We start from the raw sequence: 24,371 nt of genomic DNA, 5'->3' as shown, positions 1-24,371 counted from the left end.
GCTATGTCTCCACAGTGGGTTTCGGTTTTAGGCCTTGGTGCGGCCCAAGTGGCAAACCATTTCTGATCATCGCTTCTCGGCCAAATGGCTCAAGATCAAGCGTAGTGTCTGTTCTTATCTGATACGTCCCCTATTTGGGGACCATATATTAAATGGATTTTTGGAATAGGGAGCTGGAAATGGAGCTTGCTTTGTCACACGGAACCTTCACGTGCTGTCACAATGGGGATGGAGGGTGTGGTTATGCAGATTCAAAACGTGTTGTGCACAGCTTGAACACACGCACACCGCAGAACTGTCATCTACAGAGCTTCCAGAGTTTTTGGAAAATGTCTTCCCTGCGGCAATCTTTTGCTATGTCTCCACAGTGGGTTTCGGTTGTAGGCCTTGGTGCGGCCCAAGTGGCAAACCATTTCTGATCATCGCTTCTCGGCCAAATGGCTCAAGATCAAGCGTAGTGTCTGTTCTTATCTGATACGTCCCCTATTTGGGGACCATATATTAAATAGATTTTTGGAATAGGGAGCTGGAAATGGAGCTTGCTTTGTCACACGGAACCTTCACGTGCTGTCACAATGGGGATGGAGGGTGTGGTTATGCAGATTCAAAACGCGTTGTGCACTGCTTGAACACACGCACACCGCAGAACTGTCATCTACAGAGCTTCCAGAGTTTTTGGAAAATGTCTTCCCTGCGGCAATCTTTTGCTATGTCTCCACAGTGGGTTTCGGTTGTAGGCCTTGGTGTGGCCCAAGTGGCAAACCATTTCTGATCATCGCTTCTCGGCCAAATGGCTCAAGATCAAGCGTAGTGTCTGTTCTTATCTGATACATCCCCTATTTGGGGACCATATATTAAATGGATTTTTGGAATAGGGAGCTGGAAATGGAGCTTGCTTCGTCGCACGGAACCTTCACGTGCTGTCACAATGGGGATGGAGGGTGTGGTTATGCAGATTCAAAACGCGTTGTGCACAGCTTGAACACACGCACACCGCAGAACTGTCATCTACAGAGCTTCCAGAGTTTCTGGAAAATGTCTTCCCTGCGGCAATCTTTTGCTATGTCTCCACAGTGGGTTTCGGTTGTAGGCCTTGGTGCGGCCCAAGTGGCAAACCATTTCTGATCATCGCTTCTCGGCCAAATGGCTCAAGATCAAGCGTAGTGTCTGTTCTTATCTGATACGTCCCCTATTTGGGGACCATATATTAAATGGATTTTTGGAATAGGGAGCTGGAAATGGAGCTTGCTTTGTCACACGGAACCTTCACGTGCTGTCACAATGGGGATGGAGGGTGTGGTTATGCAGATTCGAAACGCGTTGTGCACAGCTTGAACACACGCACACCGCAGAACTGTCATCTACAGAGCTTCCAGAGTTTCTGGAAAATGTCTTCCCTGCGGCAATCTTTTGCTAAGTCTCCACAGTGGGTTTCGGTTGTAGGCCTTGGTGCGGCCCAAGTGGCAAATCATTTCTGATCATCGCTTCTCGGCCAAATGGCTCAAGATCAAGCGTAGAGTCTGTTCTTATCTGATACGTCCCCTATTTGGGGACCATATATTAAATGGATTTTTGGAATAGGATGCTGGAAATGGAGCTTGCTTTGTCGCACGGAACCTTCACGTGCTGTCACAATGGGGATGGAGGGTGTGGTTATGCAGATTCAAAACGCGTTGTGCACTGCTTGAACACACGCACACCGCAGAACTGTCATCTACAGAGCTTCCAGAGTTTTTGGAAAATGTCTTCCCTGCGGCAATCTTTTGCTATGTCTCCACAGTGGGTTTCGGTTGTAGGCCTTGGTGCGGCCCAAGTGGCAAACCATTTCTGATCATCGCTTCTCGGCCAAATGGCTCAAGATCAAGTGTAGTGTCTGTTCTTATCTGATACGTCCCCTATTTGGGGACCATATATTAAATAGATTTTTGGAATAGGGAGCTGGAAATGGAGCTTGCTTTGTCGCACGGAACCTTCACGTGCTGTCACAATGGGGATGGAGGGTGTGGTTATGCAGATTCAAAACGCGTTGTGCACAGCTTGAACACACGCACACCGCAGAACTGTCATCTACAGAGCTTCCAGAGTTTCTGGAAAATGTCTTCCCTGCGGCAATCTTTTGCTATGTCTCCACAGTGGGTTTCGGTTGTAGGCCTTGGTGTGGCCCAAGTGGCAAACCATTTCTGATCATCGCTTCTCGGCCAAATGGCTCAAGATCAAGCGTAGTGTCTGTTCTTATCTGATACGTCCCCTATTTGGGGACCATATATTAAATGGATTTTTGGAATAGGGAGCTGGAAATGGAGCTTGCTTCGTCGCACGGAACCTTCACGTGCTGTCACAATGGGGATGGAGGGTGTGGTTATGCAGATTCAAAACGCGTTGTGCACAGCTTGAACACACGCACACCGCAGAACTGTCATCTACAGAGCTTCCAGAGTTTCTGGAAAATGTCTTCCCTGCGGCAATCTTTTGCTATGTCTCCACAGTGGGTTTCGGTTGTAGGCCTTGGTGCGGCCCAAGTGGCAAACCATTTCTGATCATCGCTTCTCGGCCAAATGGCTCAAGATCAAGCGTAGTGTCTGTTCTTATCTGATACGTCCCCTATTTGGGGACCATATATTAAATGGATTTTTGGAATAGGGAGCTGGAAATGGAGCTTGCTTTGTCACACGGAACCTTCACGTGCTGTCACAATGGGGATGGAGGGTGTGGTTATGCAGATTCGAAACGCGTTGTGCACAGCTTGAACACACGCACACCGCAGAACTGTCATCTACAGAGCTTTCAGAGTTTCTGGAAAATGTCTTCCCTGCGGCAATCTTTTGCTAAGTCTCCACAGTGGGTTTCGGTTGTAGGCCTTGGTGCGGCCCAAGTGGCAAATCATTTCTGATCATCGCTTCTCGGCCAAATGGCTCAAGATCAAGCGTAGAGTCTGTTCTTATCTGATACGTCCCCTATTTGGGGACCATATATTAAATGGATTTTTGGAATAGGATGCTGGAAATGGAGCTTGCTTTGTCGCACGGAACCTTCACGTGCTGTCACAATGGGGATGGAGGGTGTGGTTATGCAGATTCAAAACGCGTTGTGCACAGCTTGAACACACGCACACCGCAGAACTGTCATCTACAGAGCTTCCAGAGTTTCTGGAAAATGTCTTCCCTGCGGCAATCTTTTGCTATGTCTCCACAGTGGGTTTCGGTTGTAGGCCTTGGTGCGGCCCAAATGGCGAACCATTTCTGATCATCGCTTCTCGGCCAAATGGCTCAAGATCAAGCGTAGTGTCTGTTCTTATCTGATACGTCCCCTATTTGGGGACCATATATTAAATAGATTTTTGGAATAGGGAGCTGGAAATGGAGCTTGCTTTGTCGCACGGAACCTTCACGTGCTGTCACAATGGGGATGGAGGGTGTGGTTATGCAGATTCAAAACGCGTTGTGCACAGCTTGAACACACGCACACCGCAGAACTGTCATCTACAGAGCTTCCAGAGTTTCTGGAAAATGTCTTCCCTGCGGCAATCTTTTGCTATGTCTCCACAGTGGGTTTCGGTTGTAGGCCTTGGTGCGGCCCAAGTGGCAAACCATTTCTGATCATCGCTTCTCGGCCAAATGGCTCAAGATCAAGCGTAGTGTCTGTTCTTATCTGATACGTCCCCTATTTGGGGACCATATATTAAATAGATTTTTGGAATAGGGAGCTGGAAATGGAGCTTGCTTTGTCGCATGGAACCTTCACGTGCTGTCACAATGGGGATGGAGGGTGTGGTTATGCAGATTCAAAACGCGTTGTGCACAGCTTGTCTCCACAGTGGGTTTCGGTTGTAGGCCTTGGTGCGGCCCAAGTGGCAAACCATTTCTGATCATCGCTTCTCGGCCAAATGGCTCAAGATCAAGCGTAGTGTCTGTTCTTATCTGATACGTCCCCTATTTGGGGACCATATATTAAATGGATTTTTGGAATAGGGAGCTGGAAATGGAGCTTGCTTTGTCGCACGGAACCTTCACGTGCTGTCATAATGGGGATGGAGGGTGTGGTTATGCAGATTCAAAACGCGTTGTGCACAGCTTGAACACACGCACACCGCAGAACTGTCATCTACAGAGCTTCCAGAGTTTCTGGAAAATGTCTTCCCTGCGGCAATCTTTTGCTATGTCTCCACAGTGGGTTTCGGTTGTAGGCCTTGGTGCGGCCCAAGTGGCAAACCATTTCTGATCATCGCTTCTCGGCCAAATGGCTCAAGATCAAGCGTAGTGTCTGTTCTTATCTGATATGTCCCCTATTTGGGGACCATATATTAAATAGATTTTTGGAATAGGGAGCTGGAAATGGAGCTTGCTTTGTCGCACGGAACCTTCACGTGCTGTCACAATGGGGATGGAGGGTGTGGTTATGCAGATTCAAAACGCGTTGTGCACAGCTTGAACACACGCACACCGCAGAACTGTCATCGACAGAGCTTCCAGAGTTTCTGGAAAATGTCTTCCCTGCGGCAATCTTTTGCTATGTCTCCACAGTGGGTTTCGGTTTTAGGCCTTGGTGCGGCCCAAGTGGCAAACCATTTCTGATCATCGCTTCTCGGCCAAATGGCTCAAGATCAAGCGTAGTGTCTGTTCTTATCTGATACGTCCCCTATTTGGGGACCATATATTAAATGGATTTTTGGAATAGGGAGCTGGAAATGGAGCTTGCTTTGTCACACGGAACCTTCACGTGCTGTCACAATGGGGATGGAGGGTGTGGTTATGCAGATTCAAAACGCGTTGTGCACTGCTTGAACACACGCACACCGCAGAACTGTCATCTACAGAGCTTCCAGAGTTTTTGGAAAATGTCTTCCCTGCGGCAATCTTTTGCTATGTCTCCACAGTGGGTTTCGGTTGTAGGCCTTGGTGCGGCCCAAGTGGCAAACCATTTCTGATCATCGCTTCTCGGCCAAATGGCTCAAGATCAAGTGTAGTGTCTGTTCTTATCTGATACGTCCCCTATTTGGGGACCATATATTAAATAGATTTTTGGAATAGGGAGCTGGAAATGGAGCTTGCTTTGTCGCACGGAACCTTCACGTGCTGTCACAATGGGGATGGAGGGTGTGGTTATGCAGATTCAAAACGCGTTGTGCACAGCTTGAACACACGCACACCGCAGAACTGTCATCTACAGAGCTTCCAGAGTTTCTGGAAAATGTCTTCCCTGCGGCAATCTTTTGCTATGTCTCCACAGTGGGTTTCGGTTTTAGGCCTTGGTGCGGCCCAAGTGGCAACCCATTTCTGATCATCGCTTGTCGGCCAAATGGCTCAAGTTTAAGCGTAGTGTCTGTTCTTATCTGATACGTCCCCTATTTGGGGACCATATATTAAATGGATTTTTGGAATAGGGAGCTGGAAATGGAGCTTGCTTTGTCACACGGAACCTTCACGTGCTGTCACAATGGGGATGGAGGGTGTGGTTATGCAGATTCAAAACGCGTTGTGCACAGCTTGAACACACGCACACCGCAGAACTGTCATCTACAGAGCTTCCAGAGTTTTTGGAAAATGTCTTCCCTGCGGCAATCTTTTGCTATGTCTCCACAGTGGGTTTCGGTTGTAGGCCTTGGTGCGGCCCAAGTGGCAAACCATTTCTGATCATCGCTTCTCGGCCAAATGGCTCAAGATCAAGTGTAGTGTCTGTTCTTATCTGATACGTCCCCTATTTGGGGACCATATATTAAATAGATTTTTGGAATAGGGAGCTGGAAATGGAGCTTGCTTTGTCGCACGGAACCTTCACGTGCTGTCACAATGGGGATGGAGGGTGTGGTTATGCAGATTCAAAACGCGTTGTGCACAGCTTGAACACACGCACACCGCAGAACTGTCATCTACAGAGCTTCCAGAGTTTCTGGAAAATGTCTTCCCTGCGGCAATCTTTTGCTATGTCTCCACAGTGGGTTTCGGTTGTAGGCCTTGGTGTGGCCCAAGTGGCAAACCATTTCTGATCATCGCTTCTCGGCCAAATGGCTCAAGATCAAGCGTAGTGTCTGTTCTTATCTGATACGTCCCCTATTTGGGGACCATATATTAAATGGATTTTTGGAATAGGGAGCTGGAAATGGAGCTTGCTTCGTCGCACGGAACCTTCACGTGCTGTCACAATGGGGATGGAGGGTGTGGTTATGCAGATTCAAAACGCGTTGTGCACAGCTTGAACACACGCACACCACAGAACTGTCATCTACAGAGCTTCCAGAGTTTCTGGAAAATGTCTTCCCTGCGGCAATCGTTTGCTATGTCTCCACAGTGGGTTTCGGTTGTAGGCCTTGGTGCGGCCCAAGTGGCAAACCATTTCTGATCATCGCATCTCGGCCAAATGGCTCAAGATCAAGCGTAGAGTCTGTTCTTATCTGATACGTCCCCTATTTGGGGACCATATATTAAATGGATTTTTGGAATAGGATGCTGGAAATGGAGCTTGCTTTGTCGCACGGAACCTTCACGTGCTGTCACAATGGGGATGGAGGGTGTGGTTATGCAGATTCAAAACGCGTTGTGCACAGCTTGAACACACGCACACCGCAGAACTGTCATCTACAGAGCTTCCAGAGTTTCTGGAAAATGTCTTCCCTGCGGCAATCTTTTGCTATGTCTCCACAGTGGGTTTCGGTTGTAGGCCTTGGTGCGGCCCAAATGGCAAACCATTTCTGATCATCGCTTCTCGGCCAAATGGCTCAAGATCAAGCGTAGAGTCTGTTCTTATCTGATACGTCCCCTATTTGGGGACCATATATTAAATGGATTTTTGGAATAGGGAGCTGGCAATGGAGCTTGCTTTGTCGCACGGAACCTTCACGTGCTGTCACAATGGGGATGGAGGGTGTGGTTATGCAGATTCGAAACGCGTTGTATACAGCTTGAACACACGCACACCGCAGAACTGTCATCTACAGAGCTTCCAGAGTTTCTGGAAAATGTCTTCCCTGCGGCAATCTTTTGCTATGTCTCCACAGTGGGTTTCGGTTGTAGGCCTTGGTGCGGCCCAAGTGGCAAACCATTTCTGATCATCGCTTCTCGGCCAAATGGCTCAAGATCAAGCGTAGTGTCTGTTCTTATCTGATACGTACCCTATTTGGGGACCATATATTAAATAGATTTTTGGAATAGGGAACTGGAGATGGAGCTTGCTTTGTCGCACGGAACCTTCACTTGCTGTCACAATGGGGATGGAGGGTGTGGTTATGCAGATTCAAAACGCGTTGTGCACAGCTTGAACACACGCACACCGCAGAACTGTCATCTACAGAACTTCCAGAGTTTCTGGAAAATGTCTTCCCTGCGGCAATCTTTTGCTATGTCTCCACAGTGGGTTTCGGTTGTAGGCCTTGGTGCGGCCCAAGTGGCACACCATTTCTGATCATCGCTTCTCGGCCAAATGGCTCAAGATCAAGCGTAGTGTCTGTTCTTATCTGATACGTCCCCTATTTGGGGACCATATATTAAATGGATTTTTGGAATAGGGAGCTGGAAATGGAGCTTGCTTTGTCGCACGGAACCTTCACGTGCTGTCACAATGGGGATGGAGGGTGTGGTTATGCAGATTCAAAACGCGTTGTGCACAGCTTGAACACACGCACACCGCAGAACTGTCATCTACAGAGCTTCCAGAGTTTCTGGAAAATGTCTTCCCTGCGGCAATCTTTTGCTATGTCTCCACAGTGGGTTTCAGTTGTAGGCCTTGGGGCGGCCCAAGTGGCAAACCATTTCTGATCATCGCTTCTCGGCCAAATGGCTCAAGATCAAGCGTAGTGTCTGTTCTTCTCGGATACGTCCCCTATTTGGGGACCATATATTAAATGGATTTTTGGAATAGGGAGCTGGAAATGGAGCTTGCTTTGTCACACGGAACCTTCACGTGCTGTCACAATGGGGATGGAGGGTGTGATTATGCAGATTCAAAACGCGTTGTGCACAGCTTGAACACACGCACACCGCAGAACTGTCATCGACAAAGCTTCCAGAGTTTCTGGAAAATGTCTTCCCTGCGGCAATCTTTTGCTATGTCTCCACAGTGGGTTTCGGTTGTAGGCCTTGGTGCGGCCCAAGTGGCAAACCATTTCTGATCATCGCTTCTCGGCCAAATGGCTCAAGATCAAGCGTAGTGTCTGTTCTTATCTGATACGTCCCCTATTTGGGGACCATATATTAAATGGATTTTTGGAATAGGGAGCTGGAAATGGAGCTTGCTTTGTCACACGGAACCTTCACGTGCTGTCACAATGGGGATGGAGGGTGTGGTTATGCAGATTCGAAACGCGTTGTGCACAGCTTGAACACACGCACACCGCAGAACTGTCATCTACAGAGCTTCCAGAGTTTCTGGAAAATGTCTTCCCTGCGGCAATCTTTTGCTAAGTCTCCACAGTGGGTTTCGGTTGTAGGCCTTGGTGCGGCCCAAGTGGCAAACCATTTCTGATCATCGCTTCTCGGCCAAATGGCTCAAGATCAAGCGTAGAGTCTGTTCTTATCTGATACGTCCCCTATTTGGGGACCATATATTAAATGGATTTTTGGAATAGGATGCTGGAAATGGAGCTTGCTTTGTCGCACGGAACCTTCACGTGCTGTCACAATGGGGATGGAGGGTGTGGTTATGCAGATTCAAAACGCGTTGTGCACAGCTTGAACACACGCACACCGCAGAACTGTCATCTACAGAGCTTCCAGAGTTTCTGGAAAATGTCTTCCCTGCGGCAATCTTTTGCTATGTCTCCACAGTGGGTTTCGGTTGTAGGCCTTGGTGCGGCCCAAATGGCGAACCATTTCTGATCATCGCTTCTCGGCCAAATGGCTCAAGATCAAGCGTAGTGTCTGTTCTTATCTGATACGTCCCCTATTTGGGGACCATATATTAAATAGATTTTTGGAATAGGGAGCTGGAAATGGAGCTTGCTTTGTCGCACGGAACCTTCACGTGCTGTCACAATGGGGATGGAGGGTGTGGTTATGCAGATTCAAAACGCGTTGTGCACAGCTTGAACACACGCACACCGCAGAACTGTCATCTACAGAGCTTCCAGAGTTTCTGGAAAATGTCTTCCCTGCGGCAATCTTTTGCTATGTCTCCACAGTGGGTTTCGGTTGTAGGCCTTGGTGCGGCCCAAGTGGCAAACCATTTCTGATCATCGCTTCTCGGCCAAATGGCTCAAGATCAAGCGTAGTGTCTGTTCTTATCTGATACGTCCCCTATTTGGGGACCATATATTAAATAGATTTTTGGAATAGGGAGCTGGAAATGGAGCTTGCTTTGTCGCATGGAACCTTCACGTGCTGTCACAATGGGGATGGAGGGTGTGGTTATGCAGATTCAAAACGCATTGTGCACAGCTTGTCTCCACAGTGGGTTTCGGTTGTAGGCCTTGGTGCGGCCCAAGTGGCAAACCATTTCTGATCATCGCTTCTCGGCCAAATGGCTCAAGATCAAGCGTAGTGTCTGTTCTTATCTGATACGTCCCCTATTTGGGGACCATATATTAAATAGATTTTTGGAATAGGGAGTTGGAAATGGAGCTTGCTTTGTCGCACGGAACCTTCACGTGCTGTCACAATGGGGATGGAGGGTGTGGTTATGCAGATTCAAAACGCGTTGTGCACAGCTTGAACACACGCACACCGCAGAACTATCATCTACAGAACTTCCAGAGTTTCTGGAAAATGTCTTCCCTGCGGCAATCTTTTGCTATGTCTCCACAGTGGGTTTCGGTTGTAGGCCTTGGTGCGGCCCAAGTGGCAAACCATTTCTGATCATCGCTTCTCGGCCAAATGGCTCAAGATCAAGCGTAGTGTCTGTTCTTATCTGATACGTCCCCTATTTGGGGACCATATATTAAATAGATTTTTGGAATAGGGAGCTGGAAATGGAGCTTGCTTTGTCGCACGGAACCTTCATGTGCTGTCACAATGGGGATGGAGGGTGTGGTTATGCAGATTCAAAACGCGTTGTGCACAGCTTGAACACACGCACACCGCAGAACTGTCATCGACAGAGCTTCCAGAGTTTCTGGAAAATGTCTTCCCTGCGGCAATCTTTTGCTATGTCTCCACAGTGGGTTTCGGTTTTAGGCCTTGGTGCGGCCCAAGTGGCAACCCATTTCTGATCATCGCTTGTCGGCCAAATGGCTCAAGTTTAAGCGTAGTGTCTGTTCTTATCTGATACGTCCCCTATTTGGGGACCATATATTAAATGGATTTTTGGAATAGGGAGCTGGAAATGGAGCTTGCTTTGTCACACGGAACCTTCACGTGCTGTCACAATGGGGATGGAGGGTGTGGTTATGCAGATTCAAAACGCGTTGTGCACAGCTTGAACACACGCACACCGCAGAACTGTCATCTACAGAGCTTCCAGAGTTTTTGGAAAATGTCTTCCCTGCGGCAATCTTTTGCTATGTCTCCACAGTGGGTTTCGGTTGTAGGCCTTGGTGCGGCCCAAGTGGCAAACCATTTCTGATCATCGCTTCTCGGCCAAATGGCTCAAGATCAAGAGTAGTGTCTGTTCTTATCTGATACGTCCCCTATTTGGGGACCATATATTAAATAGATTTTTGGAATAGGGAGCTGGAAATGGAGCTTGCTTTGTCGCACGGAACCTTCACGTGCTGTCACAATGGGGATGGAGGGTGTGGTTATGCAGATTCAAAACGCGTTGTGCACAGCTTGAACACACGCACACCGCAGAACTGTCATCTACAGAGCTTCCAGAGTTTCTGGAAAATGTCTTCCCTGCGGCAATCTTTTGCTATGTCTCCACAGTGGGTTTCGGTTGTAGGCCTTGGTGTGGCCCAAGTGGCAAACCATTTCTGATCATCGCTTCTCGGCCAAATGGCTCAAGATCAAGCGTAGTGTCTGTTCTTATCTGATACGTCCCCTATTTGGGGACCATATATTAAATGGATTTTTGGAATAGGGAGCTGGAAATGGAGCTTGCTTCGTCGCACGGAACCTTCACGTGCTGTCACAATGGGGATGGAGGGTGTGGTTATGCAGATTCAAAACGCGTTGTGCACAGCTTGAACACACGCACACCACAGAACTGTCATCTACAGAGCTTCCAGAGTTTCTGGAAAATGTCTTCCCTGCGGCAATCTTTTGCTATGTCCCCACAGTGGGTTTCGGTTGTAGGCCTTGGTGCGGCCCAAGTGGCAAACCATTTCTGATCATCGCATCTCGGCCAAATGGCTCAAGATCAAGCGTAGAGTCTGTTCTTATCTGATACGTCCCCTATTTGGGGACCATATATTAAATGGATTTTTGGAATAGGATGCTGGAAATGGAGCTTGCTTTGTCGCACGGAACCTTCACGTGCTGTCACAATGGGGATGGAGGGTGTGGTTATGCAGATTCAAAACGCGTTGTGCACAGCTTGAACACACGCACACCGCAGAACTGTCATCTACAGAGCTTCCAGAGTTTCTGGAAAATGTCTTCCCTGCGGCAATCTTTTGCTATGTCTCCACAGTGGGTTTCGGTTGTAGGCCTTGGTGCGGCCCAAATGGCAAACCATTTCTGATCATCGCTTCTCGGCCAAATGGCTCAAGATCAAGCGTAGAGTCTGTTCTTATCTGATACGTCCCCTATTTGGGGACCATATATTAAATGGATTTTTGGAATAGGGAGCTGGCAATGGAGCTTGCTTTGTCGCACGGAACCTTCACGTGCTGTCACAATGGGGATGGAGGGTGTGGTTATGCAGATTCGAAACGCGTTGTATACAGCTTGAACACACGCACACCGCAGAACTGTCATCTACAGAGCTTCCAGAGTTTCTGGAAAATGTCTTCCCTGCGGCAATCTTTTGCTATGTCTCCACAGTGGGTTTCGGTTGTAGGCCTTGGTGCGGCCCAAGTGGCAAACCATTTCTGATCATCGCTTCTCGGCCAAATGGCTCAAGATCAAGCGTAGTGTCTGTTCTTATCTGATACGTACCCTATTTGGGGACCATATATTAAATAGATTTTTGGAATAGGGAACTGGAAATGGAGCTTGCTTTGTCGCACGGAACCTTCACTTGCTGTCACAATGGGGATGGAGGGTGTGGTTATGCAGATTCAAAACGCGTTGTGCACAGCTTGAACACACGCACACCGCAGAACTGTCATCTACAGAACTTCCAGAGTTTCTGGAAAATGTCTTCCCTGCGGCAATCTTTTGCTATGTCTCCACAGTGGGTTTCGGTTGTAGGCCTTGGTGCGGCCCAAGTGGCACACCATTTCTGATCATCGCTTCTCGGCCAAATGGCTCAAGATCAAGCGTAGTGTCTGTTCTTATCTGATACGTCCCCTATTTGGGGACCATATATTAAATGGATTTTTGGAATAGGGAGCTGGAAATGGAGCTTGCTTTGTCGCACGGAACCTTCACGTGCTGTCACAATGGGGATGGAGGGTGTGGTTATGCAGATTCAAAACGCGTTGTGCACAGCTTGAACACACGCACACCGCAGAACTGTCATCTACAGAGCTTCCAGAGTTTCTGGAAAATGTCTTCCCTGCGGCAATCTTTTGCTATGTCTCCACAGTGGGTTTCAGTTGTAGGCCTTGGGGCGGCCCAAGTGGCAAACCATTTCTGATCATCGCTTCTCGGCCAAATGGCTCAAGATCAAGCGTAGTGTCTGTTCTTCTCGGATACGTCCCCTATTTGGGGACCATATATTAAATGGATTTTTGGAATAGGGAGCTGGAAATGGAGCTTGCTTTGTCACACGGAACCTTCACGTGCTGTCACAATGGGGATGGAGGGTGTGATTATGCAGATTCAAAACGCGTTGTGCACAGCTTGAACACACGCACACCGCAGAACTGTCATCGACAAAGTTTCCAGAGTTTCTGGAAAATGTCTTCCCTGCGGCAATCTTTTGCTATGTCTCCACAGTGGGTTTCAGTTGTAGGCCTTGGTGCGGCCCAAGTGGCAAACCATTTCTGATCATCGTTTCTCGGCCAAATGGCTCAAGATCAAGCGTAGTGTCTGTTCTTATCTGATACGTCCCCTATTTGGGGACCATATATTAAATAGATTTTTGGAATAGGGAGCTGGAAATGGAGCTTGCTTTGTCGCACAGAACCTTCACGTGCTGTCACAATGAGGATGGAGGGTGTGGTTATGCAGATTCAAAATGCGTTGTGCACAGCTTGAACACACGCACACCGCAGAACTGTCATCTACAGAGCTTCCAGGGTTTCTGGAAAATGTCTTCCCTGCGGCAATCTTTTGCTATGTCTCCACAGTGGGTTACGGTTGTAGGCCTTGGTGAGGCCTAAGTGGCAAACCATTTCTGATCATCGCTTCTCGGCCAAATGGCTCAAGATCAAGCGTAGTGTCTGTTCTTATCTGATACGTCCCCTATTTGGGGACCATATATTAAATGGATTTTTGGAAAACGGAGCTGGAAATGGAGCTTGCTTCGTCGGACGGAACCTTCACATGCTGTCACAATGGGGATGGAGGGTGTGGTTATGCAGATTCAAAACGCGTTGTGCACAGCTTGAACACACGCACACCGCAGAACTGTCATCGACAGAGCTTCCAGAGTTTCTGGAAAATGTCTTCCCTGCGGCAATCTTTTGCTATGTCTCCACAGTGGGTTTCGGTTGTAGGCCTTGGTGCGGCCCAAGTGGCAAACCATTTCTGATCATCGTTTCTCGGCCAAATGGCTCAAGATCAAGCGTAGTGTCTGTTCTTATCTGATACGTCCCCTATTTGGGGACCATATATTAAATAGATTTTTGGAATAGGGAGCTGGAAATGGAGCTTGCTTTGTCGCACAGAACCTTCACGTGCTGTCACAATGAGGATGGAGGGTGTGGTTATGCAGATTCAAAATGCGTTGTGCACAGCTTGAACACACGCACACCGCAGAACTGTCATCTACAGAGCTTCCAGGGTTTCTGGAAAATGTCTTCCCTGCGGCAATCTTTTGCTATGTCTCCACAGTGGGTTACGGTTGTAGGCCTTGGTGAGGCCTAAGTGGCAAACCATTTCTGATCATCGCTTCTCGGCCAAATGGCTCAAGATCAAGCGTAGTGTCTGTTCTTATCTGATACGTCCCCTATTTGGGGACCATATATTAAATGGATTTTTGGAAAACGGAGCTGGAAATGGAGCTTGCTTCGTCGGACGGAACCTTCACATGCTGTCACAATGGGGATGGAGGGTGTGGTTATGCAGATTCAAAACGCGTTGTGCACAGCTTGAACACACGCACACCGCAGAACTGTCATCGACAGAGCTTCCAGAGTTTCTGGAAAATGTCTTCCCTGCGGCAATCTTTTGCTATGTCTCCACAGTGGGTTTCGGTTGTAGGCCTTGGTGCGGCCCAAGTGGCAAACCATTTCTGATCATCGCTTCTTGGCCAAATGGCTCAAGATCAAGCGTAGTGTCTGCTCTTATCTGATATGTCCCCTATTTGGGGACCATATATTAAATAGATTTTTGGAATAGGGAGCTGGAAATGGAGCATGCTTTGTCGCACGGAACCTTCACGTGCTGTCACAATGGGGATGGAGGGTGTGGTTATGCAGATTCAAAACGCGTTGTGCACAGCTTGAACACACGCACACCGCAGAACTATCATCTACAGAACCTCCAGAGTTTCTGGAAAATGTCTTCCCTGCGGCAATCTTTTGCTATGTCTCCACAGTGGGTTTCGGTTGTAGGCCTTGGTGCGGCCCAAGTGGCAAACCATTTCTGATCATCGCTTCTCGGCCAAATGGCTCAAGATCAAGCGTAGTGTCTGTTCTTATCTGATACGTCCCCTATTTGGGGACCATATATTAAATGGATTTTTGGAATAGGGAGCTGGAAATGGAGCTTGCTTTGTCACACGGAACCTTCACGTGCTGTCACAATGGGGATGGAGGGTGTGGTTATGCAGATTCAAAACGCGTTGTGCACAGCTTGAACACACGCACACTGCAGAACTGTCATCGACAGAGCTTCCAGAGTTTCTGGAAAATGTCTTCCCTGCGGCAATCTTTTGCTATGTCTCCACAGTGGGTTTCGGTTGTAGGCCTTGGTGCGGCCCAAGTGGCAAACCATTTCTGATCATCGCTTCTCGGCCAAATGGCTCAAGATCAAGCGTAGTGTCTGTTCTTATCTGATACGTCCCCTATTTGGGGACCATATATTAAATAGATTTTTGGAATAGGGAGCTGGAAATGGAGCTTGCTTTGTCGCACGGAACCTTCACGTGCTGTCACAGTGGGGATGGAGGGTGTGGTTATGCAGATTCAAAACGCGTTGTGCACAGCTTGAACACACGCACACCGCAGAACTGTCATCGACAGAGCTTCCAGAGTTTCTGGAAAATGTCTTCCCTGCGGCAATCTTTTGCTATGTCTCCACAGTGGGTTTCGGTTTTAGGCCTTGGTGCGGCCCAAGTGGCAAACCATTTCTGATCATCGCTTCTCGGCCAAATGGCTCAAGATCAAGCGTAGTGTCTGTTCTTATCTGATACGTCCCCTATTTGGGGACCATATATTAAATGGATTTTTGGAATAGGGAGCTGGAAATGGAGCTTGCTTTGTCACACGGAACCTTCACGTGCTGTCACAATGGGGATGGAGGGTGTGGTTATGCAGATTCAAAACGCGTTGTGCACAGCTTGAACACACGCACACCGCAGAACTGTCATCTACAGAGCTTCCAGAGTTTTTGGAAAATGTCTTCCCTGCGGCAATCTTTTGCTATGTCTCCACAGTGGGTTTCGGTTGTAGGCCTTGGTGCGGCCCAAGTGGCAAACCATTTCTGATCATCGCTTCTCGGCCAAATGGCTCAAGATCAAGCGTAGTGTCTGTTCTTATCTGATACGTCCCCTATTTGGGGACCATATATTAAATAGATTTTTGGAATAGGGAGCTGGAAATGGAGCTTGCTTTGTCGCACGGAACCTTCACGTGCTGTCACAATGGGGATGGAGGGTGTGGTTATGCAGATTCAAAACGCGTTGTGCACAGCTTGAACACACGCACACCGCAGAACTGTCATCGACAGAGCTTCCAGAGTTTCTGGAAAATGTCTTCCCTGCGGCAATCTTTTGCTATGTCTCCACAGTGGGTTTCGGTTTTAGGCCTTGGTGCGGCCCAAGTGGCAAACCATTTCTGATCATCGCTTCTCGGCCAAATGGCTCAAGATCAAGCGTAGTGTCTGTTCTTATCTGATACGTCCCCTATTTGGGGACCATATATTAAATGGATTTTTGGAAAACGGAGCTGGAAATGGAGCTTGCTTCGTCGGACGGAACCTTCACATGCTGTCACAATGGGGATGGAGGGTGTGGTTATGCAGATTCAAAACGCGTTGTGCACAGCTTGAACACACGCACACCGCAGAACTGTCATCGACAGAGCTTCCAGAGTTTCTGGAAAATGTCTTCCCTGCGGCAATCTTTTGCTATGTCTCCACAGTGGGTTTCGGTTGTAGGCCTTGGTGCGGCCCAAGTGGCAAACCATTTCTGATCATCGCTTCTTGGCCAAATGGCTCAAGATCAAGCGTAGTGTCTGCTCTTATCTGATATGTCCCCTATTTGGGGACCATATATTAAATAGATTTTTGGAATAGGGTGCTGGAAATGGAGCTTGCTTTGTCGCACGGAACCTTCACGTGCTGTCACAATGGGGATGGAGGGTGTGGTTATGCAGATTCAAAACGCGTTGTGCACAGCTTGAACACACGCACACCGCAGAACTATCATCTACAGAACTTCCAGAGTTTCTGGAAAATGTCTTCCCTGCGGCAATCTTTTGCTATGTCTCCACAGTGGGTTTCGGTTGTAGGCCTTGGTGCGGCCCAAGTGGCAAACCATTTCTGATCATCGCTTCTCGGCCAAATGGCTCAAGATCAAGCGTAGTGTCTGTTCTTATCTGATACGTCCCCTATTTGGGGACCATATATTAAATGGATTTTTGGAATAGGGAGCTGGAAATGGAGCTTGCTTTGTCACACGGAACCTTCACGTGCTGTCACAATGGGGATGGAGGGTGTGGTTATGCAGATTCAAAACGCGTTGTGCACAGCTTGAACACACGCACACCGCAGAACTATCATCTACAGAACTTCCAGAGTTTCTGGAAAATGTCTTCCCTGCGGCAATCTTTTGCTATGTCTCCACAGTGGGTTTCGGTTGTAGGCCTTGGTGCGGCCCAAGTGGCAAACCATTTCTGATCATCGCTTCTCGGCCAAATGGCTCAAGATCAAGCGTAGTGTCTGTTCTTATCTGATACGTCCCCTATTTGGGGACCATATATTAAATGGATTTTTGGAATAGGGAGCTGGAAATGGAGCTTGCTTTGTCACACGGAACCTTCACGTGCTGTCACAATGGGGATGGAGGGTGTGGTTATGCAGATTCAAAACGCGTTGTGCACAGCTTGAACACACGCACACTGCAGAACTGTCATCGACAGAGCTTCCAGAGTTTCTGGAAAATGTCTTCCCTGCGGCAATCTTTTGCTATGTCTCCACAGTGGGTTTCGGTTGTAGGCCTTGGTGCGGCCCAAGTGGCAAACCATTTCTGATCATCGCTTCTCGGCCAAATGGCTCAAGATCAAGCGTAGTGTCTGTTCTTATCTGATACGTCCCCTATTTGGGGACCATATATTAAATAGATTTTTGGAATAGGGAGCTGGAAATGGAGCTTGCTTTGTCGCACGGAACCTTCACGTGCTGTCACAATGGGGATGGAGGGTGTGGTTATGCAGATTCAAAACGCGTTGTGCACAGCTTGAACACACGCACACCGCAGAACTGTCATCGACAGAGCTTCCAGAGTTTCTGGAAAATGTCTTCCCTGCGGCAATCTTTTGCTATGTCTCCACAGTGGGTTTCGGTTTTAGGCCTTGGTGCGGCCCAAGTGGCAAACCATTTCTGATCATCGCTTCTCGGCCAAATGGCTCAAGATCAAGCGTAGTGTCTGTTCTTATCTGATACGTCCCCTATTTGGGGACCATATATTAAATGGATTTTTGGAATAGGGAGCTGGAAATGGAGCTTGCTTTGTCACACGGAACCTTCACGTGCTGTCACAATGGGGATGGAGGGTGTGGTTATGCAGATTCAAAACGTGTTGTGCACAGCTTGAACACACGCACACCGCAGAACTGTCATCTACAGAGCTTCCAGAGTTTTTGGAAAATGTCTTCCCTGCGGCAATCTTTTGCTATGTCTCCACAGTGGGTTTCGGTTGTAGGCCTTGGTGCGGCCCAAGTGGCAAACCATTTCTGATCATCGCTTCTCGGCCAAATGGCTCAAGATCAAGCGTAGTGTCTGTTCTTATCTGATACGTCCCCTATTTGGGGACCATATATTAAATGGATTTTTGGAATAGGGAGCTGGAAATGGAGCTTGCTTTGTCACACGGAACCTTCACGTGCTGTCACAATGGGGATGGAGGGTGTGGTTATGCAGATTCAAAACGCGTTGTGCACAGCTTGAACACACGCACACTGCAGAACTGTCATCTACAGAGCTTCCAGAGTTTTTGGAAAATGTCTTCCCTGCGGCAATCTTTTGCTATGTCTCCACAGTGGGTTTCGGTTTTAGGCCTTGGTGCGGCCCAAGTGGCAAACCATTTCTGATCATCGCTTCTCGGCCAAATGGCTCAAGATCAAGCGTAGTGTCTGTTCTTATCTGATACGTCCCCTATTTGGGGACCATATATTAAATGGATTTTTGGAATAGGGAGCTGGAAATGGAGCTTGCTTTGTCACACGGAACCTTCACGTGCTGTCACAATGGGGATGGAGGGTGTGGTTATGCAGATTCAAAACGTGTTGTGCACAGCTTGAACACACGCACACCGCAGAACTGTCATCTACAGAGCTTCCAGAGTTTTTGGAAAATGTCTTCCCTGCGGCAATCTTTTGCTATGTCTCCACAGTGGGTTTCGGTTGTAGGCCTTGGTGCGGCCCAAGTGGCAAACCATTTCTGATCATCGCTTCTCGGCCAAATGGCTCAAGATCAAGCGTAGTGTCTGTTCTTATCTGATACGTCCCCTATTTGGGGACCATATATTAAATGGATTTTTGGAATAGGGAGCTGGAAATGGAGCTTGCTTTGTCACACGGAACCTTCACGTGCTGTCACAATGGGGATGGAGGGTGTGGTTATGCAGATTCAAAACGCGTTGTGCACAGCTTGAACACACGCACACTGCAGAACTGTCATCGACAGAGCTTCCAGAGTTTCTGGAAAATGTCTTCCCTGCGGCAATCTTTTGCTATGTCTCCACAGTGGGTTTCGGTTGTAGGCCTTGGTGCGGCCCAAGTGGCAAACCATTTCTGATCATCGCTTCTCGGCCAAATGGCTCAAGATCAAGCGTAGTGTCTGTTCTTATCTGATACGTCCCCTATTTGGGGACCATATATTAAATAGATTTTTGGAATAGGGAGCTGGAAATGGAGCTTGCTTTGTCGCACGGAACCTTCACGTGCTGTCACAATGGGGATGGAGGGTGTGGTTATGCAGATTCAAAACGCGTTGTGCACAGCTTGAACACACGCACACCGCAGAACTGTCATCGACAGAGCTTCCAGAGTTTCTGGAAAATGTCTTCCCTGCGGCAATCTTTTGCTATGTCTCCACAGTGGGTTTCGGTTTTAGGCCTTGGTGCGGCCCAAGTGGCAAACCATTTCTGATCATCGCTTCTCGGCCAAATGGCTCAAGATCAAGCGTAGTGTCTGTTCTTATCTGATACGTCCCCTATTTGGGGACCATATATTAAATGGATTTTTGGAATAGGGAGCTGGAAATGGAGCTTGCTTTGTCACACGGAACCTTCACGTGCTGTCACAATGGGGATGGAGGGTGTGGTTATGCAGATTCAAAACGTGTTGTGCACAGCTTGAACACACGCACACCGCAGAACTGTCATCTACAGAGCTTCCAGAGTTTTTGGAAAATGTCTTCCCTGCGGCAATCTTTTGCTATGTCTCCACAGTGGGTTTCGGTTGTAGGCCTTGGTGCGGCCCAAGTGGCAAACCATTTCTGATCATCGCTTCTCGGCCAAATGGCTCAAGATCAAGCGTAGTGTCTGTTCTTATCTGATACGTCCCCTATTTGGGGACCATATATTAAATAGATTTTTGGAATAGGGAGCTGGAAATGGAGCTTGCTTTGTCACACGGAACCTTCACGTGCTGTCACAATGGGGATGGAGGGAGTGGTTATGCAGATTCAAAACGCGTTGTGCACTGCTTGAACACACGCACACCGCAGAACTGTCATCTACAGAGCTTCCAGAGTTTTTGGAAAATGTCTTCCCTGCGGCAATCTTTTGCTATGTCTCCACAGTGGGTTTCGGTTGTAGGCCTTGGTGTGGCCCAAGTGGCAAACCATTTCTGATCATCGCTTCTCGGCCAAATGGCTCAAGATCAAGCGTAGTGTCTGTTCTTATCTGATACATCCCCTATTTGGGGACCATATATTAAATGGATTTTTGGAATAGGGAGCTGGAAATGGAGCTTGCTTCGTCGCACGGAACCTTCACGTGCTGTCACAATGGGGATGGAGGGTGTGGTTATGCAGATTCAAAACGCGTTGTGCACAGCTTGAACACACGCACACCGCAGAACTGTCATCTACAGAGCTTCCAGAGTTTCTGGAAAATGTCTTCCCTGCGGCAATCTTTTGCTATGTCTCCACAGTGGGTTTCGGTTGTAGGCCTTGGTGCGGCCCAAGTGGCAAACCATTTCTGATCATCGCTTCTCGGCCAAATGGCTCAAGATCAAGCGTAGTGTCTGTTCTTATCTGATACGTCCCCTATTTGGGGACCATATATTAAATGGATTTTTGGAATAGGGAGCTGGAAATGGAGCTTGCTTTGTCACACGGAACCTTCACGTGCTGTCACAATGGGGATGGAGGGTGTGGTTATGCAGATTCGAAACGCGTTGTGCACAGCTTGAACACACGCACACCGCAGAACTGTCATCTACAGAGCTTCCAGAGTTTCTGGAAAATGTCTTCCCTGCGGCAATCTTTTGCTAAGTCTCCACAGTGGGTTTCGGTTGTAGGCCTTGGTGCGGCCCAAGTGGCAAATCATTTCTGATCATCGCTTCTCGGCCAAATGGCTCAAGATCAAGCGTAGAGTCTGTTCTTATCTGATACGTCCCCTATTTGGGGACCATATATTAAATGGATTTTTGGAATAGGATGCTGGAAATGGAGCTTGCTTTGTCGCACGGAACCTTCACGTGCTGTCACAATGGGGATGGAGGGTGTGGTTATGCAGATTCAAAACGCGTTGTGCACTGCTTGAACACACGCACACCGCAGAACTGTCATCTACAGAGCTTCCAGAGTTTTTGGAAAATGTCTTCCCTGCGGCAATCTTTTGCTATGTCTCCACAGTGGGTTTCGGTTGTAGGCCTTGGTGCGGCCCAAGTGGCAAACCATTTCTGATCATCGCTTCTCGGCCAAATGGCTCAAGATCAAGTGTAGTGTCTGTTCTTATCTGATACGTCCCCTATTTGGGGACCATATATTAAATAGATTTTTGGAATAGGGAGCTGGAAATGGAGCTTGCTTTGTCGCACGGAACCTTCACGTGCTGTCACAATGGGGATGGAGGGTGTGGTTATGCAGATTCAAAACGCGTTGTGCACAGCTTGAACACACGCACACCGCAGAACTGTCATCTACAGAGCTTCCAGAGTTTCTGGAAAATGTCTTCCCTGCGGCAATCTTTTGCTATGTCTCCACAGTGGGTTTCGGTTGTAGGCCTTGGTGTGGCCCAAGTGGCAAACCATTTCTGATCATCGCTTCTCGGCCAAATGGCTCAAGATCAAGCGTAGTGTCTGTTCTTATCTGATACGTCCCCTATTTGGGGACCATATATTAAATGGATTTTTGGAATAGGGAGCTGGAAATGGAGCTTGCTTCGTCGCACGGAACCTTCACGTGCTGTCACAATGGGGATGGAGGGTGTGGTTATGCAGATTCAAAACGCGTTGTGCACAGCTTGAACACACGCACACCGCAGAACTGTCATCTACAGAGCTTCCAGAGTTTCTGGAAAATGTCTTCCCTGCGGCAATCTTTTGCTATGTCTCCACAGTGGGTTTCGGTTGTAGGCCTTGGTGCGGCCCAAGTGGCAAACCATTTCTGATCATCGCTTCTCGGCCAAATGGCTCAAGATCAAGCGTAGTGTCTGTTCTTATCTGATACGTCCCCTATTTGGGGACCATATATTAAATGGATTTTTGGAATAGGGAGCTGGAAATGGAGCTTGCTTTGTCACACGGAACCTTCACGTGCTGTCACAATGGGGATGGAGGGTGTGGTTATGCAGATTCGAAACGCGTTGTGCACAGCTTGAACACACGCACACCGCAGAACTGTCATCTACAGAGCTTTCAGAGTTTCTGGAAAATGTCTTCCCTGCGGCAATCTTTTGCTAAGTCTCCACAGTGGGTTTCGGTTGTAGGCCTTGGTGCGGCCCAAGTGGCAAATCATTTCTGATCATCGCTTCTCGGCCAAATGGCTCAAGATCAAGCGTAGAGTCTGTTCTTATCTGATACGTCCCCTATTTGGGGACCATATATTAAATGGATTTTTGGAATAGGATGCTGGAAATGGAGCTTGCTTTGTCGCACGGAACCTTCACGTGCTGTCACAATGGGGATGGAGGGTGTGGTTATGCAGATTCAAAACGCGTTGTGCACAGCTTGAACACACGCACACCGCAGAACTGTCATCTACAGAGCTTCCAGAGTTTCTGGAAAATGTCTTCCCTGCGGCAATCTTTTGCTATGTCTCCACAGTGGGTTTCGGTTGTAGGCCTTGGTGCGGCCCAAATGGCGAACCATTTCTGATCATCGCTTCTCGGCCAAATGGCTCAAGATCAAGCGTAGTGTCTGTTCTTATCTGATACGTCCCCTATTTGGGGACCATATATTAAATAGATTTTTGGAATAGGGAGCTGGAAATGGAGCTTGCTTTGTCGCACGGAACCTTCACGTGCTGTCACAATGGGGATGGAGGGTGTGGTTATGCAGATTCAAAACGCGTTGTGCACAGCTTGAACACACGCACACCGCAGAACTGTCATCTACAGAGCTTCCAGAGTTTCTGGAAAATGTCTTCCCTGCGGCAATCTTTTGCTATGTCTCCACAGTGGGTTTCGGTTGTAGGCCTTGGTGCGGCCCAAGTGGCAAACCATTTCTGATCATCGCTTCTCGGCCAAATGGCTCAAGATCAAGCGTAGTGTCTGTTCTTATCTGATACGTCCCCTATTTGGGGACCATATATTAAATAGATTTTTGGAATAGGGAGCTGGAAATGGAGCTTGCTTTGTCGCATGGAACCTTCACGTGCTGTCACAATGGGGATGGAGGGTGTGGTTATGCAGATTCAAAACGCGTTGTGCACAGCTTGTCTCCACAGTGGGTTTCGGTTGTAGGCCTTGGTGCGGCCCAAGTGGCAAACCATTTCTGATCATCGCTTCTCGGCCAAATGGCTCAAGATCAAGCGTAGTGTCTGTTCTTATCTGATACGTCCCCTATTTGGGGACCATATATTAAATGGATTTTTGGAATAGGGAGCTGGAAATGGAGCTTGCTTTGTCGCACGGAACCTTCACGTGCTGTCATAATGGGGATGGAGGGTGTGGTTATGCAGATTCAAAACGCGTTGTGCACAGCTTGAACACACGCACACCGCAGAACTGTCATCTACAGAGCTTCCAGAGTTTCTGGAAAATGTCTTCCCTGCGGCAATCTTTTGCTATGTCTCCACAGTGGGTTTCGGTTGTAGGCCTTGGTGCGGCCCAAGTGGCAAACCATTTCTGATCATCGCTTCTCGGCCAAATGGCTCAAGATCAAGCGTAGTGTCTGTTCTTATCTGATATGTCCCCTATTTGGGGACCATATATTAAATAGATTTTTGGAATAGGGAGCTGGAAATGGAGCTTGCTTTGTCGCATGGAACCTTCACGTGCTGTCACAATGGGGATGGAGGGTGTGGTTATGCAGATTCAAAACGCGTTGTGCACAGCTTGAACACACGCACACCGCAGAACTGTCATCTACAGAGCTTCCAGAGTTTTTGGAAAATGTCTTCCCTGCGGCAATCTTTTGCTATGTCTCCACAGTGGGTTTCGGTTGTAGGCCTTGGTGCGGCCCAAGTGGCAAACCATTTCTGATCATCGCTTCTCGGCCAAATGGCTCAAGATCAAGCGTAGTGTCTGTTCTTATCTGATACGTCCCCTATTTGGGGACCATATATTAAATAGATTTTTGGAATAGGGAGCTGGAAATGGAGCTTGCTTTGTCGCACGGAACCTTCACGTGCTGTCACAATGGGGATGGAGGGTGTGGTTATGCAGATTCAAAACGCGTTGTG

The 24,371-nt window shown here is 48.2% G+C and overlaps 70 pseudogenes; all 70 read left to right on the top strand.

Annotated features, from left to right (window-relative positions):
- The first annotated feature begins 68 nt into the window (after positions 1-68).
- LOC143760937 (U2 spliceosomal RNA) lies at positions 69-244 on the top strand (annotated as a pseudogene).
- A 177-nt stretch (positions 245-421) lies between these two features.
- LOC143760661 (U2 spliceosomal RNA) lies at positions 422-597 on the top strand (annotated as a pseudogene).
- A 177-nt stretch (positions 598-774) lies between these two features.
- LOC143760701 (U2 spliceosomal RNA) lies at positions 775-950 on the top strand (annotated as a pseudogene).
- Positions 951-1,127: 177 nt separating this feature from the next.
- On the top strand, positions 1,128-1,303 carry LOC143760936 (U2 spliceosomal RNA; annotated as a pseudogene).
- Positions 1,304-1,480: 177 nt separating this feature from the next.
- On the top strand, positions 1,481-1,656 carry LOC143761816 (U2 spliceosomal RNA; annotated as a pseudogene).
- A 177-nt stretch (positions 1,657-1,833) lies between these two features.
- Positions 1,834-2,009, top strand: LOC143760976 (U2 spliceosomal RNA; annotated as a pseudogene).
- Positions 2,010-2,186: 177 nt separating this feature from the next.
- Positions 2,187-2,362, top strand: LOC143763696 (U2 spliceosomal RNA; annotated as a pseudogene).
- A 177-nt stretch (positions 2,363-2,539) lies between these two features.
- Positions 2,540-2,715, top strand: LOC143760935 (U2 spliceosomal RNA; annotated as a pseudogene).
- Positions 2,716-2,892: 177 nt separating this feature from the next.
- On the top strand, positions 2,893-3,068 carry LOC143761815 (U2 spliceosomal RNA; annotated as a pseudogene).
- Positions 3,069-3,245: 177 nt separating this feature from the next.
- Positions 3,246-3,421, top strand: LOC143759668 (U2 spliceosomal RNA; annotated as a pseudogene).
- Positions 3,422-3,598: 177 nt separating this feature from the next.
- Positions 3,599-3,774, top strand: LOC143761291 (U2 spliceosomal RNA; annotated as a pseudogene).
- A 93-nt stretch (positions 3,775-3,867) lies between these two features.
- On the top strand, positions 3,868-4,043 carry LOC143760503 (U2 spliceosomal RNA; annotated as a pseudogene).
- A 177-nt stretch (positions 4,044-4,220) lies between these two features.
- On the top strand, positions 4,221-4,396 carry LOC143759266 (U2 spliceosomal RNA; annotated as a pseudogene).
- Positions 4,397-4,573: 177 nt separating this feature from the next.
- On the top strand, positions 4,574-4,749 carry LOC143760934 (U2 spliceosomal RNA; annotated as a pseudogene).
- Positions 4,750-4,926: 177 nt separating this feature from the next.
- LOC143760964 (U2 spliceosomal RNA) lies at positions 4,927-5,102 on the top strand (annotated as a pseudogene).
- A 177-nt stretch (positions 5,103-5,279) lies between these two features.
- LOC143763166 (U2 spliceosomal RNA) lies at positions 5,280-5,455 on the top strand (annotated as a pseudogene).
- Positions 5,456-5,632: 177 nt separating this feature from the next.
- LOC143760952 (U2 spliceosomal RNA) lies at positions 5,633-5,808 on the top strand (annotated as a pseudogene).
- Positions 5,809-5,985: 177 nt separating this feature from the next.
- On the top strand, positions 5,986-6,161 carry LOC143763684 (U2 spliceosomal RNA; annotated as a pseudogene).
- Positions 6,162-6,338: 177 nt separating this feature from the next.
- LOC143762812 (U2 spliceosomal RNA) lies at positions 6,339-6,514 on the top strand (annotated as a pseudogene).
- Positions 6,515-6,691: 177 nt separating this feature from the next.
- Positions 6,692-6,867, top strand: LOC143762092 (U2 spliceosomal RNA; annotated as a pseudogene).
- A 177-nt stretch (positions 6,868-7,044) lies between these two features.
- LOC143762456 (U2 spliceosomal RNA) lies at positions 7,045-7,221 on the top strand (annotated as a pseudogene).
- Positions 7,222-7,397: 176 nt separating this feature from the next.
- Positions 7,398-7,573, top strand: LOC143759977 (U2 spliceosomal RNA; annotated as a pseudogene).
- Positions 7,574-7,750: 177 nt separating this feature from the next.
- On the top strand, positions 7,751-7,929 carry LOC143762638 (U2 spliceosomal RNA; annotated as a pseudogene).
- Positions 7,930-8,103: 174 nt separating this feature from the next.
- On the top strand, positions 8,104-8,279 carry LOC143760933 (U2 spliceosomal RNA; annotated as a pseudogene).
- Positions 8,280-8,456: 177 nt separating this feature from the next.
- LOC143761814 (U2 spliceosomal RNA) lies at positions 8,457-8,632 on the top strand (annotated as a pseudogene).
- Positions 8,633-8,809: 177 nt separating this feature from the next.
- On the top strand, positions 8,810-8,985 carry LOC143759667 (U2 spliceosomal RNA; annotated as a pseudogene).
- A 177-nt stretch (positions 8,986-9,162) lies between these two features.
- On the top strand, positions 9,163-9,338 carry LOC143761290 (U2 spliceosomal RNA; annotated as a pseudogene).
- A 93-nt stretch (positions 9,339-9,431) lies between these two features.
- LOC143760391 (U2 spliceosomal RNA) lies at positions 9,432-9,607 on the top strand (annotated as a pseudogene).
- A 177-nt stretch (positions 9,608-9,784) lies between these two features.
- Positions 9,785-9,960, top strand: LOC143818862 (U2 spliceosomal RNA; annotated as a pseudogene).
- Positions 9,961-10,137: 177 nt separating this feature from the next.
- Positions 10,138-10,313, top strand: LOC143763165 (U2 spliceosomal RNA; annotated as a pseudogene).
- Positions 10,314-10,490: 177 nt separating this feature from the next.
- Positions 10,491-10,666, top strand: LOC143759804 (U2 spliceosomal RNA; annotated as a pseudogene).
- Positions 10,667-10,843: 177 nt separating this feature from the next.
- On the top strand, positions 10,844-11,019 carry LOC143763673 (U2 spliceosomal RNA; annotated as a pseudogene).
- A 177-nt stretch (positions 11,020-11,196) lies between these two features.
- Positions 11,197-11,372, top strand: LOC143762811 (U2 spliceosomal RNA; annotated as a pseudogene).
- Positions 11,373-11,549: 177 nt separating this feature from the next.
- LOC143762091 (U2 spliceosomal RNA) lies at positions 11,550-11,725 on the top strand (annotated as a pseudogene).
- Positions 11,726-11,902: 177 nt separating this feature from the next.
- On the top strand, positions 11,903-12,079 carry LOC143762235 (U2 spliceosomal RNA; annotated as a pseudogene).
- A 176-nt stretch (positions 12,080-12,255) lies between these two features.
- LOC143759976 (U2 spliceosomal RNA) lies at positions 12,256-12,431 on the top strand (annotated as a pseudogene).
- Positions 12,432-12,608: 177 nt separating this feature from the next.
- On the top strand, positions 12,609-12,787 carry LOC143762636 (U2 spliceosomal RNA; annotated as a pseudogene).
- A 174-nt stretch (positions 12,788-12,961) lies between these two features.
- LOC143760184 (U2 spliceosomal RNA) lies at positions 12,962-13,137 on the top strand (annotated as a pseudogene).
- Positions 13,138-13,314: 177 nt separating this feature from the next.
- Positions 13,315-13,492, top strand: LOC143759488 (U2 spliceosomal RNA; annotated as a pseudogene).
- A 175-nt stretch (positions 13,493-13,667) lies between these two features.
- Positions 13,668-13,843, top strand: LOC143760183 (U2 spliceosomal RNA; annotated as a pseudogene).
- Positions 13,844-14,020: 177 nt separating this feature from the next.
- On the top strand, positions 14,021-14,198 carry LOC143759486 (U2 spliceosomal RNA; annotated as a pseudogene).
- Positions 14,199-14,373: 175 nt separating this feature from the next.
- LOC143762759 (U2 spliceosomal RNA) lies at positions 14,374-14,549 on the top strand (annotated as a pseudogene).
- A 177-nt stretch (positions 14,550-14,726) lies between these two features.
- Positions 14,727-14,902, top strand: LOC143760932 (U2 spliceosomal RNA; annotated as a pseudogene).
- A 177-nt stretch (positions 14,903-15,079) lies between these two features.
- Positions 15,080-15,255, top strand: LOC143759365 (U2 spliceosomal RNA; annotated as a pseudogene).
- Positions 15,256-15,432: 177 nt separating this feature from the next.
- Positions 15,433-15,608, top strand: LOC143760931 (U2 spliceosomal RNA; annotated as a pseudogene).
- A 177-nt stretch (positions 15,609-15,785) lies between these two features.
- LOC143759666 (U2 spliceosomal RNA) lies at positions 15,786-15,961 on the top strand (annotated as a pseudogene).
- Positions 15,962-16,138: 177 nt separating this feature from the next.
- LOC143759485 (U2 spliceosomal RNA) lies at positions 16,139-16,316 on the top strand (annotated as a pseudogene).
- A 175-nt stretch (positions 16,317-16,491) lies between these two features.
- On the top strand, positions 16,492-16,667 carry LOC143760464 (U2 spliceosomal RNA; annotated as a pseudogene).
- Positions 16,668-16,844: 177 nt separating this feature from the next.
- On the top strand, positions 16,845-17,020 carry LOC143760930 (U2 spliceosomal RNA; annotated as a pseudogene).
- A 177-nt stretch (positions 17,021-17,197) lies between these two features.
- LOC143760928 (U2 spliceosomal RNA) lies at positions 17,198-17,373 on the top strand (annotated as a pseudogene).
- Positions 17,374-17,550: 177 nt separating this feature from the next.
- On the top strand, positions 17,551-17,726 carry LOC143759665 (U2 spliceosomal RNA; annotated as a pseudogene).
- A 177-nt stretch (positions 17,727-17,903) lies between these two features.
- LOC143760927 (U2 spliceosomal RNA) lies at positions 17,904-18,079 on the top strand (annotated as a pseudogene).
- Positions 18,080-18,256: 177 nt separating this feature from the next.
- LOC143760926 (U2 spliceosomal RNA) lies at positions 18,257-18,432 on the top strand (annotated as a pseudogene).
- Positions 18,433-18,609: 177 nt separating this feature from the next.
- LOC143760925 (U2 spliceosomal RNA) lies at positions 18,610-18,785 on the top strand (annotated as a pseudogene).
- A 177-nt stretch (positions 18,786-18,962) lies between these two features.
- Positions 18,963-19,138, top strand: LOC143760924 (U2 spliceosomal RNA; annotated as a pseudogene).
- Positions 19,139-19,315: 177 nt separating this feature from the next.
- Positions 19,316-19,491, top strand: LOC143759664 (U2 spliceosomal RNA; annotated as a pseudogene).
- A 177-nt stretch (positions 19,492-19,668) lies between these two features.
- Positions 19,669-19,844, top strand: LOC143760923 (U2 spliceosomal RNA; annotated as a pseudogene).
- Positions 19,845-20,021: 177 nt separating this feature from the next.
- LOC143760624 (U2 spliceosomal RNA) lies at positions 20,022-20,196 on the top strand (annotated as a pseudogene).
- A 178-nt stretch (positions 20,197-20,374) lies between these two features.
- Positions 20,375-20,550, top strand: LOC143760699 (U2 spliceosomal RNA; annotated as a pseudogene).
- A 177-nt stretch (positions 20,551-20,727) lies between these two features.
- On the top strand, positions 20,728-20,903 carry LOC143760922 (U2 spliceosomal RNA; annotated as a pseudogene).
- A 177-nt stretch (positions 20,904-21,080) lies between these two features.
- On the top strand, positions 21,081-21,256 carry LOC143761813 (U2 spliceosomal RNA; annotated as a pseudogene).
- A 177-nt stretch (positions 21,257-21,433) lies between these two features.
- Positions 21,434-21,609, top strand: LOC143760940 (U2 spliceosomal RNA; annotated as a pseudogene).
- Positions 21,610-21,786: 177 nt separating this feature from the next.
- On the top strand, positions 21,787-21,962 carry LOC143763662 (U2 spliceosomal RNA; annotated as a pseudogene).
- Positions 21,963-22,139: 177 nt separating this feature from the next.
- LOC143760921 (U2 spliceosomal RNA) lies at positions 22,140-22,315 on the top strand (annotated as a pseudogene).
- Positions 22,316-22,492: 177 nt separating this feature from the next.
- LOC143761812 (U2 spliceosomal RNA) lies at positions 22,493-22,668 on the top strand (annotated as a pseudogene).
- A 177-nt stretch (positions 22,669-22,845) lies between these two features.
- Positions 22,846-23,021, top strand: LOC143759663 (U2 spliceosomal RNA; annotated as a pseudogene).
- A 177-nt stretch (positions 23,022-23,198) lies between these two features.
- LOC143761289 (U2 spliceosomal RNA) lies at positions 23,199-23,374 on the top strand (annotated as a pseudogene).
- Positions 23,375-23,467: 93 nt separating this feature from the next.
- LOC143760502 (U2 spliceosomal RNA) lies at positions 23,468-23,643 on the top strand (annotated as a pseudogene).
- Positions 23,644-23,820: 177 nt separating this feature from the next.
- On the top strand, positions 23,821-23,996 carry LOC143760763 (U2 spliceosomal RNA; annotated as a pseudogene).
- Positions 23,997-24,173: 177 nt separating this feature from the next.
- Positions 24,174-24,349, top strand: LOC143759662 (U2 spliceosomal RNA; annotated as a pseudogene).
- Positions 24,350-24,371: the final 22 nt, after the last annotated feature.

Source organism: Ranitomeya variabilis, chromosome 3 (assembly GCF_051348905.1).
Source record: "Ranitomeya variabilis isolate aRanVar5 chromosome 3, aRanVar5.hap1, whole genome shotgun sequence".
Classification (NCBI taxonomy): domain Eukaryota; kingdom Metazoa; phylum Chordata; class Amphibia; order Anura; family Dendrobatidae; genus Ranitomeya; species Ranitomeya variabilis.
This window is presented reverse-complemented; position numbering and strand designations above follow the sequence as displayed.